Here is a 16335-nt window from a genome sequence, read left to right as displayed (position 1 = left end):
CTCAGTCCTGGTCTTAAGACAGATATGCTCTCCTCCTTCATTATGGCACTGGGAAAGGGATCATCTCTGCCATGATCTAGTCTCTAAGGTCTGCTTGACACTGGAATTGTAATATCTCATGTTAGCTCCCTACCCAGAACCCAAGGCAATGGTATGGTGGTATTCTTATACTCAGTCCTCCCCTGGCCCGCCTGAATGGCTCCTGGAGAAGGTTGTCTGTCTCCAGTCCACTCCTACCTCAGGCCTTCAGGGTTCTTCTAGTCTCTGACTTATTCCCCATGCAGGAGCTCATCCAGGTCTGCCTGATAGCTGATGTGGTTGTCTCAGGCTTATGTTTTTTTGGCTTTGTTTTTTTAATCAGGAAGTGTTAGGCAACTAAACATTTAGATGGTGGGAGATCAGAATACTGAGTATAGACATAACCTCTCTCCTCTCTGCATGTGATACAGGCATGTGACACAGCAGACATACCTATGATTCTAGGCATAGGGGTTTGTTCAGTTTTACAACACATGACATTTGGCCAACTCTGCACTCTTCCATTACTCCACTCCAAGCAGGGCATTCCATAGTGTTGGACAGTTTTCAGCCTTATTAATTTGTATGTTTGAGAAACCTAGCAGTCAGTACCCAACTTTACTACCTTGTATAGTAGCCCTATGGACACATTACCTCATCTCTCATCTTGACTCCTGTGATAGCTTACTGTTTGTTCAGTAACATTATTATCTCATCCAGTGTCTATGTAGAAACTAAACTGATTCATTGCTTGACCTCTCCTTCCCCCTCCCTTTCCTATGTTTGCCCCCTACAATATTTACCATCTCATGTGCTTTTGTTGCCCACTGTGATACCGGCATCTAAATAAGTAAATAAATAAATAAATAAATAAATAAATAAATTATACAACCCAAATACTCCATTCATGTTCATGTTTGTAGGGCTGAGTACTTTCTATTAGATAACAAATCAGTTGCGTTATTCCTCTACAAGATTAATTATGCCTTTCAGATTGATTGTTAATTTCTTTTGCTCTTTATCTAGGTGTAAGGACCCATGAAATTTCTCCTTTATATGGGGGGAAATTAACTGGTACTTACTTTGTGTAAATTATGTTTAGATTCCTGTGTTTGGATTTCATGGATGTAGCTTATCTATCATAGCTAGAAGAAAAAAATCACAGAATGTTTCTTCGTTCTCTGTCTCTTTCAATCTTTCCACCCTGTCTTCTGTGATTTCCCTGAGTCTTATATTTGTACATTTTATTGTAGATATATTATTTAGGGTTAGAACACATGGTCAGTTGTTCTCTAAATATGTCAATAAAGACTAAATTCTAAATTAAGAGTATTAATATGTGCTGTATCAATATATTTATTTGATAAATTTATAAAAAAATCAATAAATGATGAGTCGAACTTTTGTCTCTGTTAGGACTACTTGACTAGTAAAGTAAAAGGAAATATCAGAGAAAATATTTAACAATGTTTTTTTATTTCAGAATGACATGAAGCAATCACTAGTTAACTCTGGGTCTCCCTTTTACTATGTACAAATTAAAAAAGTACTCTTGTTTTCATTTTTCTAAATAATGTAATATAATATTTAATGAGTATTTTTGGAGCCTTTGTTCATTTTATTTTATAAGTAGTAGAGATAGATATTCTATACTTCACATGCTATTGGCTAAATGAAAAGCAATAAACTAAGAAATTAGCAAACAAGGAGTTGTTATAAAACTGTAATTTACAAAATTGATATGTACAAACTGAGCCCAAATACTTCATTAGTGTTAGTGAAATTCTAGCCACATAAACTACTGAAATGAAAACAGCACTCTTTTATTAAATGTTTCTCAAGTAGCTTTCTACATTCTTTACATGACAAAACAAGTATATTCCCATATCAGAGCAGATCATGAAAGTAGGATTGGAGGAGATGCTAGAGTCTCATCTGAATTCATTTGCAAGGTAAATCTTGTGTTGACTTTAACTAGGATATTTCTTACTGTATTAAGTTTGAATTAACAGGAATACTTTTTGCACCTGCTGTTTAGTCTTAAGAATTCCACACATATATGCAATAATATATAATCACATTCGACCCTAGTTTTCCTCAACCAAAGCATTCATAGTCTCATCAACATGCCTTATACTGAAATTCTGAATATCATGGTTTTGGCTTTTATTTAGTTGTTTGGCTGTGTTTTGTTGTTGCTCTTGTTGGATGTTTGTTTTTTGATAACTCAAAAAGTTCAATTACTATTGCCCACTTGTCTGTAGAAGTTGATTCTTTTGAACATCAGCCTAAGATACTTGAGGTGTGTGGCATTTTCCCACAGTCTTACATGAGAACAGTAACTGAATTATAAGAAGAAATGCAAATGTTTTATACTCTTCTAAATATAAGCTGTATTGCTATAAAACTTGAATGTTAAAACATCTTTATTACAGTCAAATAAATCAGTTCTTAAGGTCACTGGTTTTTCAGAACAAGTACATTGCTTAAGTCATCTACATATCAATAAAAGTAAACTGTAGTGTAAATAATATCAAAAGTGCACAGAGCATACTCTGCCAATTACTTAATCTCATTAAAAAAAAAATAGTACTCTGTATTTGACACCTGTCAACAACTTAGTTGACAGACTTTGTTTTTCAATCTACTATATCTTCTAAGAATCAAATCAATGTGTTCAATTTATTATTCATAATTTGCATAGCATGATTATGGCTTTATTCTATATTTATCTTCTATTTTCTCATCGTGGATTTTCAGTGTTTACTAGAATTAAAAGTGGAAATTATGTTACTCACCTATTTTTCTGTAGTTTATTTAATACATTTATTAATTCATACAAAACTGGCCATAAAATAGAAAACTAGCTCACCTTTAAGCCAGTGATTAAATAAAGAAATATTTTTTGGCTATAAATATTTAATAATGTGTGTGTGGATTTGCAACATAGTCCACATGCAAGAAGAATTCACTCTTTCATTAGGCTAAAATATATTGTATAACAGTTTCTTTCAGATTGAAACATTCCATCTCACAAAGTAAGCACATTTTGCAGAATGTACAACTCAAAATGTCTTCAGGAAGTCCATGAAATTGAGCAGTTTCACTAAGCCTATCACTCCTAATGGAAAATACTAAAGATTGCTGGCTTAGTTAATATTCCACTGCTATGAAGAGAAACTATAAGTAAATTAACTTACAGAAACCATTAGAAATTTTCTTACAGATTCAGATATAGTCTGAAATAAGCAGAAACAAGATGTGATGCCTAGGAAGGGCTTAGGCTAACTGAGAGGCATGAAACGGGCACTTTGTAGCCTGTTGAGCTGCCTGAAGCCTGTGAATTGTGTTCTCCAGGTTTAGAGCTTTTGTGGTCTGTCTCTCATCCTGGCATAGGATTTGGTGATGCAGGTATCTTCAGTTATTCCTATTCTAGTAGGTAACCCTTCACTCATATTCCTATAAGATCTTAATTCATTACATTGGTCTTTGGTGGCATCTGTACTTTTGTCAGTCATGCACTTTCTATCTAGTAACTAGTTTTGTATGCACTGTCTCCCCCCCACCCCGCCCCAGGAGATGTTTGCCACATAATAACAGCTAACGTGTATGTTTTCATATCAGGACCAGCTACATAAATTGTGAATTTCAGATAAAATATATATGCCTACCCTTTTGTCTAAAAGAGAGAGAGAAAAGTTACTATTAATGTACATATAAAAATTATTTTCTTTCTTCTCTGGTGTCTCCCTTCTTGCCTCTTTGTACCTATATTTGTTGTTTCTGGTTTAATCTGCTTTCTAATATTGTTCTAGGGAACCATTAGGGAAGGGTGAGAAATCCAACACTCTCAGCTCAAGAAATAAAAGATATGTCACTTTCTCTTTCACTTTCAAAGATACCTGGGACTCCCAGTGAGTGCTAATCATCCTAAGTGAGGTAACCCAATCACAAAAGAATACACATGGAATGCAATCACTGATAAGTGGATATTAATTATCCCAGAAGTTCTGAATACTCAAAACACAATTAGCATATCAAATGATTCCCATGAAGAAGGAAGGAGAGGGCCCTGGTCCTGGAAAGGCTTGATCCAGCATTGTAGGGGATTACCAGGACAGAGAAATGGGAGGGGGTGATTGGGGAATGGGTGGAGAGAAGAGGGCTTATGGGACATATGGGGAGGTGGGAACTGGGAAAGGGGAAAGCATTTGGAATGTAAACAAAGAATAAAAAATAAAATTAAAAAAAAAAAGAAAACCACACCTAATTAAAAAAAAAAAGAATAAAAGGGATGGTGACTCTTTAAAAGCCCTACTGAGTGGTGAACATTGAAATATCTCAGATCTCTCCAGACCATTCCCAGGCTAACTATTGATTGCCTCACTGAAGTACTTAAGAGTACAGCAACTATTGGCCCCCTTGTTACAGCAAAATTTCTCTCAGATTATTCTTGAGGATATTTTCTGTAAGGATGCCCTTAATGCCCACCTGGTACTCCTCAAATCATTTAACCTAACCTTTAAGCATACTACCTGCATCCTCTGCATTCTTCCTCAAGACCCCGGATGGCAGCTATGTAATGTTTCCCACAAAAACAACCAACTGCTTCCTGATCCCCCTTACCCCAGTCTTCCTCTCCCTTTCTTTCTCCATCTTCTTCTCCTTTTCCCCTGCCTCTTCTCCCCCCCTTTCTCTCTCTCTCTCTCTCTCTCTCTCTCTCTCTCTCTCTCTCTCCCACACCTACACACATGTACATAAACCTTACTTTATCATTTTCTCCCAAATAATATCTACTTTTTGTGTGGACACAGCTTATTCTTCTGTATGGGCCCCAAGAAAAAGTGTCTATGCACCCCAGTATGTAGCTGACTTATGACACTCAGGATGAGTTCTCCCTACTGTTCTTGTACATTTAACAACTCAAAAAAGGCTACTTTCTTCCTCTTGATGGTGGACATCACCTTTGGCAGCTACAGTTAAGGCAGTATGAGAATAGATCATACCAATAGCTCCTATAGCCAGCTATAGGTGGAACCAATAGCAAACAAGTGCTCAGCTAAAAGCTTTTCAATGCTACAGGAACAGTTTTCTTCCCTGGGGTATGGTAGCAAAAAGGAAGTACTTGTCTCTTGAGGAATGTTCTTATTACATCAACCACTCAGGTCAGGAAGAAGTGATTATTTAAAAACTCTAAAACTTATCTGGCTATCTACAGCTCAACGGAGACTCATCATTTCTGGGAACACTGTAATGAATCCCCATCATCATCATCCTCATAGCCCTATGCCTCCTTAAATGTGTTCAAAACCAGTTAAACTAAATAATCTAACTACACAGTTAACCAACTCTTCCTATCCTTTCTGTCTTTCTTCCCCAAATTACCCTTTGAGGCCAAGCAGACCAATTAGTGAGAAGCTTGAGAGAAGACAGTTTGAACAGACAGCATGGAGAAGAGTTAGAGCCAAAAGATCTGAGTTGAACAAGCCAGCCTGAATTCCTGAATTCAGAAAGAACTAGAAGTATGAAATTATTGAGCATTAAGCCTCTGAAAAGACAATTTTGTCAGGTAAATAATGGTACTTTTTAAATAATTGGTTTTCATAAAACCTACACAGAAAAACACAGTTTAAATAAAATTATGCCATTTATAGTGACATGGATCTCAAGGAAAACCAAACACTAGCAAAATTCCCAGTATCGAGCCTAAGAAACCTAGTCTCAAGTGCTTAGGTGGGGTAGATCAAAGAAATCCCAAAACAATATATGGTATTTCTGTTCCTTGTATGCTTCTCAGTGGTTAATAATTAACTTCTTTTGCTGGGGTTATGTGATTTTTCGGACACAAAATTCAGATTATTCAAGCTGGGCCTAATTTCAAAGTCTCCTTCTTATGGTCTATTTATTTCCACATTAATAGGAAATAATATCCAAGCTAGCAAGTGATAGATACAATTAATAGGCCAACCCAATTGTGACACATGTGAGCCACAGCAATGGCTAGCATGCCAAGATATCCATAAATGTATGACATTTTGATGGTTCACAGAAGCTGTCTAAGGAGACTTAAGGCCCAGTAATAAGGAGGAAAAACATGCATGATATTAGAAACCTAGCCAACTACCTAGGAGTAGTGAGGTAATGGATCTTAGAAGAACATTTACCTGCACTTTGCTAGACCAGCATAATTTTCTAACTATATTTAAATCATATCCTTACATCCACAGATCAGTATAGCTATCACCTGTCATCATAAAAGCTTCTATCTACAGCCAATTGAATTAAAACTACAATTAGATAGAATGCAACGATCAATGGACTGTGGGTAGACCAAACCCAGTGGACATATCTGCATCATAACTGCTCTATCTATGGCTAATAGAGCATAGAGAAAATAGAGTTGAAAACACCAGAATAACACAAAGTCTGCAGTAAAACTGTCTCTTGTAGAAATTACTCCATAGATAGATCTGAACAATGCTAAGATCAATAGATGTGCTAATCTGCAATGAGAAAAAGCTCTCAGGTTTCCACCCATTGACAAAGAACTATGGACACCTATGGACTTTTGAACCAGAGAGAATTAGCCTCTCATATGAATAAGTTCCAATTGGCCAATTGGATATATATATAATAGTTTTTGAGTTCTATTTTTACATTTATATGCATATATATAAATGAATGTATGAGAATAATAATTAAAAAGAACGAACCTATAGTGCAGAGTGGTATTAGAGGGAGTATACATGAGTGAGAATATAGGGAGAAAAGGAAAGTGGGAATGTGATGTCATATTTAAATAAAAAAAATGAATAAATAAGATGAATGAATAAATATAAAAAAATTGACTTTGTTTCTTTGAAACTATGAATAGAAAATGGCACAGGACCAGATGGTTTGAGTGCAGAATTCTATCAGACCTTCAAAGAAGACTTAACACCAATACTCTTCAAACTCTTCCACCAAATAGAAACAGAAGGAACACTACCCAACTCCTTCTTCGAAGCCACTATTACGCTGATACCAAAACCACACAAAGACCCATCTAAGAAAGAGAATTTCAGGCCAATTTCCCTTATGAATATCGATGCAAAAATACTAAATAAAATTCTTGCCCACTGATTCCAAGGACACATCAAAACGATCATCCACCATGATCAAGTAGGCTTCATCCCAGGGATGCAGGGATGGTTCAATATACGGAAATCCATAAATGCTATCCACTACATAAACAAACTGAAAGAAAAAAACCACATGATCATTTCATTAGATGCTGAAAAAGCATTTGACAAAATTCAGCATCCTTTCATGTTAAAAGTCTTGGAAAGGACAGGAATTCAAGGCCCATATCTAAACATAGTGAAAGCAATATACAGCAAACCGGTAGCCAACATAAAACTAAATGGAGAGAAACTTGAAGCAATCCCACTAAAATCAGGGACTAAACAAGGCTGCCCCCTCTCTCCCTATCGTTTCAATATAGTTCTTGAAGTCCTAGCTAGAGCAATTAGACAACAGAAGAAAGTCAAAGGGATACAAATTGGAAAGGAAGAAGTCAAAATATCACTATTTGCAGATGATATGATCGTATACTTAAGTGACCCTAAAAACTCTGCTAGAGAACTCCTACAGCTGATAAACAACTTCAGCAAAGTGGCTGGCTACAAAATCAACGCAAGCAAATCAGTAGCCTTTATATATTCAAAGGATAAGCAGACTGAGAAAGAAATTAGGTAAATGACCCCCTTCACAATAGCTACAAACAACATAAAGTATCTTGGGGTGACTCTAACCAAACAAGTGAAAGACCTATATGACAAGAACTTCAGATCTCTGAAGAAGGAAATCGAAGAAGATCGCAGAAAATGGAAAAACCTTCCATGCTCGTGGATTGGCAGGATTAATATAGTTAAAATGGCCATCTTGCCAAAGGCAATCTACAGATTCAATGCTATTCCCATAAAAATCCCAACCCAGTTCTTCATAGAGCTAGAAAGAGCAATTCTGAAATTCATCTGGAATAACTAAAAACCCAGGATAGCTAAAACTATTCTCAACAGTAAAAGAACTTCAGGGGGATTTAATATCCCAGACTTTAAACTCTACTACAGAGCAATAGTGATAAAAACTGCATGGTATTGGTACAATATCAGGCAAGCGGATTAATGGAATAGGATTGAAGACCCAGAAATGAACCAACACACCTATGGTAACTTGGTCTTCGACAAAGGGGCTGAAAGCATCCAGTGGAAAAAAGATAGTCTTTTCAACAAATGGTGCTCATTCAATTGGAGGTCAGCATGCAGAAGAATGCACATCGATCCATTCTTATCTCCTTGTACCAAGCTCAACTCCAAATGGATCAAGGACCTCCACATAAAACCTGACACACTGAAACTAATTGAAAAAAAAAACTGGGAAAGACCCTGGAGGACATGGGCACAGGGGAAAAGTTCCTGAATAGAACACCAATAGCTTATGCTCTAAGATCAAGAATTGACAAATGGGACCTCATAAAACTACAAAGTTTCTGTAAGGCAAAGGACACCGTCAAAAGGACAAAACGTCAACCAACAGACTGGGAAAGAATCTTCACCAACCCTAAATCTGACAGAGGGCTAATATCTAATATATACAAAGAACTCAAGAAAGTAGAACCCAGAGATCCAAATAACCCCATTAAAAAGTGGGGTACGGAGCTAAACAGAGAATTTTCACATGAAGAACTTCGGAGAGCTGAGAAACACCTTAAGAAATGTTCAACATCATTAATCATTAGGGAAATGCAAATCAAAACAACCCTGAGATTTCACCTCACACCAGTCAGAATGGCTAAGGTCAAAAACTCAGGAGACAGCAGGTGTTGGCGAGGATGTGGAGAAAGAGTAACACTGCTGGTGTGATTGTAAGATGGTGCAACCACTTTGGAAATCAGTCTGGCGGTTCCTCAGAAAACTGGTCATGTCACTTCCTGAGGACCCTTTTATACCACTCCTGGGCATATATCCAGAGGATTCTTCAGCATGCAATAAGGACACATGCTCAACTATGTTCATAGCAGCCCTATTTGTAGTAGCCAGAAGCTGGAAAGAACCTAGATGTTCTTCAACAGAGGAATGGATACAAAAAAATGTGGTATATTTACCCAATGGAGTACTATTCAGCCATTAGAAACAATGAATTCATGAAATTCTTAGACAAATGGATGGAGCTGGAGAACATCATACTAAGTGAGGTAACCCAGTCTCAAAAGATCAATCTTGGTATGCACTCACTGATAAGTGGATATTAGCCTAGAAACTTTGAATACCCAGGACATAATCCACAAATTAATTGATGTCCAAAAAGAATGGAGGAGTGGGCCCGGGTTCTGGAAAGACTCAGTGCAAGAGTATAGGGACCCTTTTATACCACTCCTGGGCATATATCCAGAGGATTCTTCAGCATGCAATAAGGACACATGCTCCACTATGTTCATAGCAGCCCTATTTGTAGTAGCCAGAAGCTGGAAAGAACCTAGATGTTCTTCAACGGAGGAATGGATACAAAAAATGTGGTATATTTTTATACCATGAAATTCTTAGACAAATGGATGGAGCTGGAGAACATCATACTAAGTGAGGTAACCCAGTCTCAAAAGATCAATCTTGGTATGCACTTCCAGGATTGATACCAATCTGGTATCAATTCCAGAACAGGGAAGTGGGAAGGGGTAGATGGAAGAATAGGGGGAAGGAAGGGGGCTTATGGGACTTGCGGGGAGTGGGGACCCAGAAAAGGGGAAATCATTTGCAATGTAAATAAAAAAATAAATAAATAAAAATAAAAATTAAGAAAAAGAAAATAACTTTATATAATAAATTATGAGCATGATTCCCCTTACACATCTCCATTCCCCTCTGTACTTCCCCATGCATCCAAGTTTTCAACATTACTAGTTAGGACTATAGAAGGCTGATAATCATAATTAGGTACCAGCTTGACTCCTTCTTGATCAATGAGATATAAAAGTGTTGTCTCCAGCAATAGGGCCTTATAGTCAGATATTTTAGAGCAGCCTTGACTGTAGCCTTGACTGTAACCTGATTCATTTGAAGATTTCCATAGAACCCTTTTCTCCAGCAACTCAATTAGAAGTAACCCATTCCTTGAACTGTAGGTTTCACTTGGTGGTAAGGAATGTCTAGTTATAGTTTTCTTTCCCCCATTATTTCTTTATTCCACTTAGATTTACATATACACATACATACATATATATGTGCCATAGAGGCACTGCAAAATATCTCTTTTAAAATCCCCTGATGGTTATGCAGCTTGGAGTAAACACTTGTGAAGATCATGAAATCAGTTTAAAAAAGATTTCTGAACCTTTAGCATTGAAGGCACTTGATTTATTATTAACAGCACAACCACAATAAATGTGGTGGTGGAGGCCATTGTTGGCTGTTGTTCATGGGTTCTTGTGAACCAATCCCCTAATAAATAAAGGAGCCAATCACTGGGTTAGTAGGCAGGAATTCTGGGTTGGACAGAGGATGAGAGGAAGCAGGTGAGAGGGATTTTGGAATGTGGACAGCATATGGCTAAGATATAGCTTCTAAAGTTTTCCAGTATCAGGGCAGATCTGCAAGAATTCACCACCACCAGAGGAATAGATTTTAATAAGGCTTACAAGATTAGATTTTAGTTGTTGTGGCCAAAGATTTAGTTACCACTGTTTCTGAACTAAGTTTGTGTTGTGTTTTCCTTCACCATGCGTTTCCTCTGAGTTTAAGAGCAAAAGGTACGATGGCAAAGGGTGGGTTTGCCAGATGTGCTCTACAAAGGCCATGGGAGACTTGAAGCATGGGGTTGGTGTGGTATTAATCTGCCAGTGAAAACCTAGCAATCTGGGTGGAGAGATTGTGGTGTTCTAAGGGAGAGTCTCCACCAGATAAAAACAGGTCGGCCATTGCCCACTAGTGCATGGCCAGGACAGAGACACAAGCATGGGAATGTGCCGGTTCGCTTTTTTAACTCTTTAAGCAACAGTTGGCATTTCAAATAAACAAGTAGATTTGACCTGAAGAGACTGCCAGAAAAATTTGGCAGCAGACATGATAGAAGAAACCAAGAACAATAAGAAAAACAAAAGTGAGACAAACAAAAGCAAAACAAAACTAAACAAAAAGACAACAACCAAAGAAAAACAGGTTACGTATACACTGATCCCTCCACATGGGAACAGCTATGAGACTAGCTGAGACATAATAATACCTCTGTAAAACTTATAAACCATGGTGAGTGCAGAGTCCTCAGGATCTACTATTATATGCCATCCTATCAAATGGCATGGATGAAAATTTAAATTAGAATTTGTCTGCACAGTCAAACCTAACTTATAAAGAAAGATACCTTGCCTACTCAAAAAGCAAAGAATCATCTTGAGCTGAATTGAATATACTGCACATTCTGCACATGTGTTAATGCATAAATGTATATTATCTGTGAAAGTTTATGTGTTTACAGAAAAAAATGACAAGAAACCACAGAAAATGAGACAAGTAGAGCAGGTAATCGTACATCACAGACTGCCTCAAAAATATACATCCGGAAAAAAATTCTATATGTCTAACTGAAATCATCCAGCCAATGAGACTTTCATCTAGGACTTCAGGTAATCCTAGTACTTTCCCATCACAAATAGACTGAACAACAAATTCAGTCCTAACTGTTTCTTAGGACATACCCAATGTCCAACTTTTCTTAGGGCCCGCAAAACAAACATTGCCCCCAAACAGAAGGAAGCAATTTTATAGAATGATGTTCCATTCCAAGGAGGTGGGTCAGGTATTGTTTGACCTTCAGTGATGGATGTTTTTTCATTATTTAAAGGGAGATGGACAAATTGTTGATGGCTGTGTTCAGAGAGTAAACAAAATATAAGAGGTTAGATTCTGGGGTCCCTTTTTCTCTTACTTTTTCATTCTTGTATCCTTCTTTCTCTCCTATCTATCATATGGGGGAAGCAGTGTATATGGGATGAAAAGAAAGAAGGAGAGATATAAGAATGATATGATAAAAGGAGAAGTCTAAGTATAAGGTCAATGATAGGGATAAGGTTAAGGTTAACTCTACGGGTAAAGGTAAAGGTAAGTGTAATTGCTCTGCTCTGTCAATTTGTTCAAGTCCTCTGTCTAATTAATCTCTGTCTCATTCTATATTCACCTGTGTCTAGCTTGTTATCTCTGCAACCTGCCTCTGTTGTGTTTTATTCTAATGCCCAAGTTTAATTGTTTTCAAACTTTGATTTTAGTTCTGTTCTTGCAAATTCTTACATGAATATAGTGAAGTGGAATAATATCTAACACCTATTTTATACTTCCAACTCTATTTTCCCATTGACATTTTAATAACATAATAAGTCCAATTAGTGCTACTTATTCATATATGTAATGTATATAGGTGTGTTGTCTTTCACTCAAGAATGTGAAATATATCATGTGGCCATATACTCATATGCGCATGTGTATGCAGGTATAGTACTTCACTCAGACATATGAATCAAATCAAGGGGCCACAAAGACTATTTCTTTCTTCTCCAGAAACAATCAACTGCTTTGTAGTAAGGTGTGGGGCTAGAAGACTATTTTGTCTGTCTATGGCGGCATCTTTAGCTGCTTTGATCCGATTCAGATAACTATTCTGTAAGTCTATGTATGTGATGTGCATGTCATTTCTGGGAAGCAGTGTTTCACAGCACTTCCCCTCAATATGACTTTACATATTTTTCTTACACCTGTTTTCTGGTGGTGATGGTGGTTAGAGGAAAATGGCTGTCTGATTTAGGGATGAACTCTCAGTTTCTGATTTTCAATACTTTGGCTGGTTGTAAATATCTTCATGCATTGTAAAAATAAAATTCTATAATCAAGTTTCAGCGTAGTGAGTTCTGGGTATAAACATACATAATCAGTTATTAAATGAAAATTCCAGTACAATATATGGCACTGGATATATTGGAATTATCTTTATCCAGTTTACTGGTCAGATACATTTGTGATTACAGAGGTCTTCTGAACAACACAACCTTTTACCATTGTTCTCATATTTGCTAGAAGATGCTAGGGTTGATGGAGAAGAAAGGACATCAATACTTTTACCTATCATTATACCTGACATACTGCACTTCCAAACTGCTAAGCAAAATGGCCCTACTGGCACCATAGCAGCATGACTATTATGTGGTCACTAACCACTTTATGACTTATTTTGAAAACTGTTCCACTTAAAAGAATCCTGTGTTACTGCAATTCTGGTAAGAAAAATAAAAACAGTCCTTGCCTGGTAGAGTTATGGACTTAGAGTAGAATCTGCTATTATGAATGATTGTGCTATCTAAATGTTCATGTTTGCATTCATTTTGTGTTCTCTCCTTCTGCCGCTCTTCCCCCAAGACTAGTCTGTTTTCATCTATTTTAGGTGGCTACAATATTGGAGAACAGTATATTAAATGTGTTCATTTTTAAAGGAAATTTTCTTCCTTATTTTATCCTTTTACCCAAAACATTCTTTCTGTGTTACTCTAAATGACAAGTCTATTTTCCCAAGCATATATGTTGCTTCTCATAGCTACAGGGATAACCTCTGTCCCATCCTCTTCACTTCTATACGGTCTGATGAAAAAGCATGAATTGATGAATACTTTCTAGTGATGCACATTCAAAGATGTAATACACACAATAATATAGGTAAATGATTGTATTTGTTTGCAATTCATTTTTACATTATGATTAATTTTGTAGCATATGAGAATAGGGGCCTGCATTCATATATATATATATATATATATATATATATATATACATACATGATAAAGACTTTACATGGCAAAATGCATTTTTAGGTTCTTTTATTTTCATTTTTTTGATGACTTGCTAACATGACCTGAAGAATTTAGTCTCTGGAATATTACTTAACCTAAATATTGTTCCAGAATTAAGAGTGGTAACTGTTCAATATCTTATAATTATTATAAATCAGTAAAGAAAATCTTAATGGTTTACAGGATAGAATGGAATTTATTTAAACTCAGTTTATAAAGTTTTCTAAATTTCATAAAATATTGAAAAAAATTGAATGCAAATTACTTGTTTCTCACTATTAAAAAACTTAACAGTAAAATTAGGTAAGTGCCATTTTGATTCAATAAAGACAAATTGAAGTGATTAAACATCAGGTTTCAGTCATAGAGTTAACATTTATTTAAATGTTCTACTTAAAAGTTAACTTTATTTTTCTAATTCAGTTGGTAAATAAGTGAGAAAACGCACATTTCCACTTTCTACTTTCTAAGCCTGCCAAAAACATATTTACAGCATTCAGATTTATGGATATAGCTTATTAAACATCAGTCTTGGAAATACTAGCAGAATTAATATTTCTAAATATTTAATAATATTTTTAAAGATAAATAAATTCAGAATAAATTTTAGAAAGTAAAATTTTCCATCCTATGAAGCCACAATTTACACTTACAAAAATGCCCCTCCTGAATTAGTCACATTGAAATGTATTTGAAAGCATTTCAAAGGCCTGATAAAAATAGTATTCTAAAACACTATCTGTCATAAACTAAAAAATAGTGTTATGAAGTATAGTTTAATAAAATGTTAAAAACATTGATATCAGATTATCTATATTTATATTCATGTTAAATTAGGTGTAAGTAATTTAAGGATTTAAGATAAACTTATCATTTAAAATTTTTCATATAAAAAAGATAAAAAACATTGTGTACCTTGTTCAGTACACTCAAGCACACTGTCAAAGCAGAGACACAAATGAAATAAAATGCTTCTCAAGTGACAGAATTTCTGATAAAGATGTCTGATAGTATCTATTAGTATACATTTAAAATTTGCGAGTCTGTTTTTGTAAGCCATTCTCTTAATTTTAGAGACTATAGAATACAATTCCATTATTTTCCTCTTCACTTTTCTTTCTCCAAACCCTCCACTACATCTCTTTACTATATTTCCATTAACTTTTTTTATTTTTTTATTCGATATAATTTATTTACATTTCAAATGATTTCCCCTTTTCTAGCCCCCCACTCGCCGAAAGTCCCGTAAGCCCCCTTCTCTTCCCCTGTCCTCTCACCCACCCCTTCCCACTTCCCCGTTCTGGTTTTGCCGAATACTGCTTCACTGAGTCTTTCCAGAACCAGGGGCCACTCCTCCTTTCTTCTTGTACCTCATTTGATGTGTGGATTATGTTTTGGGTATTCCAGTTTTCTAGGTTAATATACACTTATTAGTGAGTGCATACCATGATTCACCTTTTGAGTCTGGGTTACCTCACTTAGTATGATGTTCTCTAGCTCCATCCATTTGCCTAAGAATTTCATGAATTCATTGTTTCTAATGGCTGAATAGTACTCCATTGTGTAGATATACCACATTTTTTGCATCCACTCTTCTGTTGAGGAATACCTGGGTTCTTTCCAGCATCAGGCAATTATAAATAGGGCTGCTATGAACATAGTAGAGCATGTATCCTTATTACATGGTGGGGAATCTTCTGGGTATATGCCCAGGAGTGGTATAGCAGGATCTTCTGGAAGTGAGGTGCCCAGTTTTCAGAGGAACCGCCAGACTGATTTCCAGAGTGGTTGTACCAATTTGCAACCCTACCAGCAGTGGAGGAGAGTTCCTATTTCTCCACACCCTCTCCAACACCTGCTGTCTCCTTATTTTTTAATCTTAGCCATTCTGACTGGTGTAAGATGAAATCTCAGGATTGTTTTGATCTGCATTTCCCTAATGACTAATGAAGTTGAGCATTTTTTAAGATGCTTCTCCACCATCCAAAGTTCTTCAGGTGAGAATTCTTTGTTTAACTCTGTACCCCATTTTTTAATTGGGTTGTTCGGTTTTCTGGAGCCTAACTTCTTTAGTTCTTTATATATATTGGATATTAGCCTTCTATCTGATGTAGGATTGGTGAAGATCTTTTCCCAATTTTTTGGTTGCCGATTTGTCCTCTTGATGGTGTCCTTTGCCTTACAGAAACTTTGTAATTTTATGAGGTCCCATTTGTCAATTCTTGCTCTTAGAGCATACGCTATTGGTGTTCTGTTCAGAAACTTTCTCCCTGTACCGATGTCCTCAAGGGTCTTCCCCCGTTTCTTTTCTATTAGCTTCAGAGTGTCTGGTTTTATATGGAGGTCCTTGATCCATTTGGATTTGAGCTTAGTACAAGGAGACAAGGATGGATCAATTCGCATTCTTCTGCATGCTGACCTCCAGTTGAACCAGCACCATTTGTTGAAAAGGC

General features: G+C 36.3%; 1 pseudogene; it reads right to left on the bottom strand.

The window, feature by feature from the left end:
* Window positions 1-363: 363 nt before the first annotated feature.
* Window positions 364-488, bottom strand: LOC127691779 (uncharacterized; annotated as a pseudogene).
* Window positions 489-16335: the final 15847 nt, after the last annotated feature.

This window comes from Apodemus sylvaticus, chromosome 8, assembly GCF_947179515.1.
Source record: "Apodemus sylvaticus chromosome 8, mApoSyl1.1, whole genome shotgun sequence".
In the NCBI taxonomy this organism is placed as follows: domain Eukaryota; kingdom Metazoa; phylum Chordata; class Mammalia; order Rodentia; family Muridae; genus Apodemus; species Apodemus sylvaticus.
This window is presented reverse-complemented; position numbering and strand designations above follow the sequence as displayed.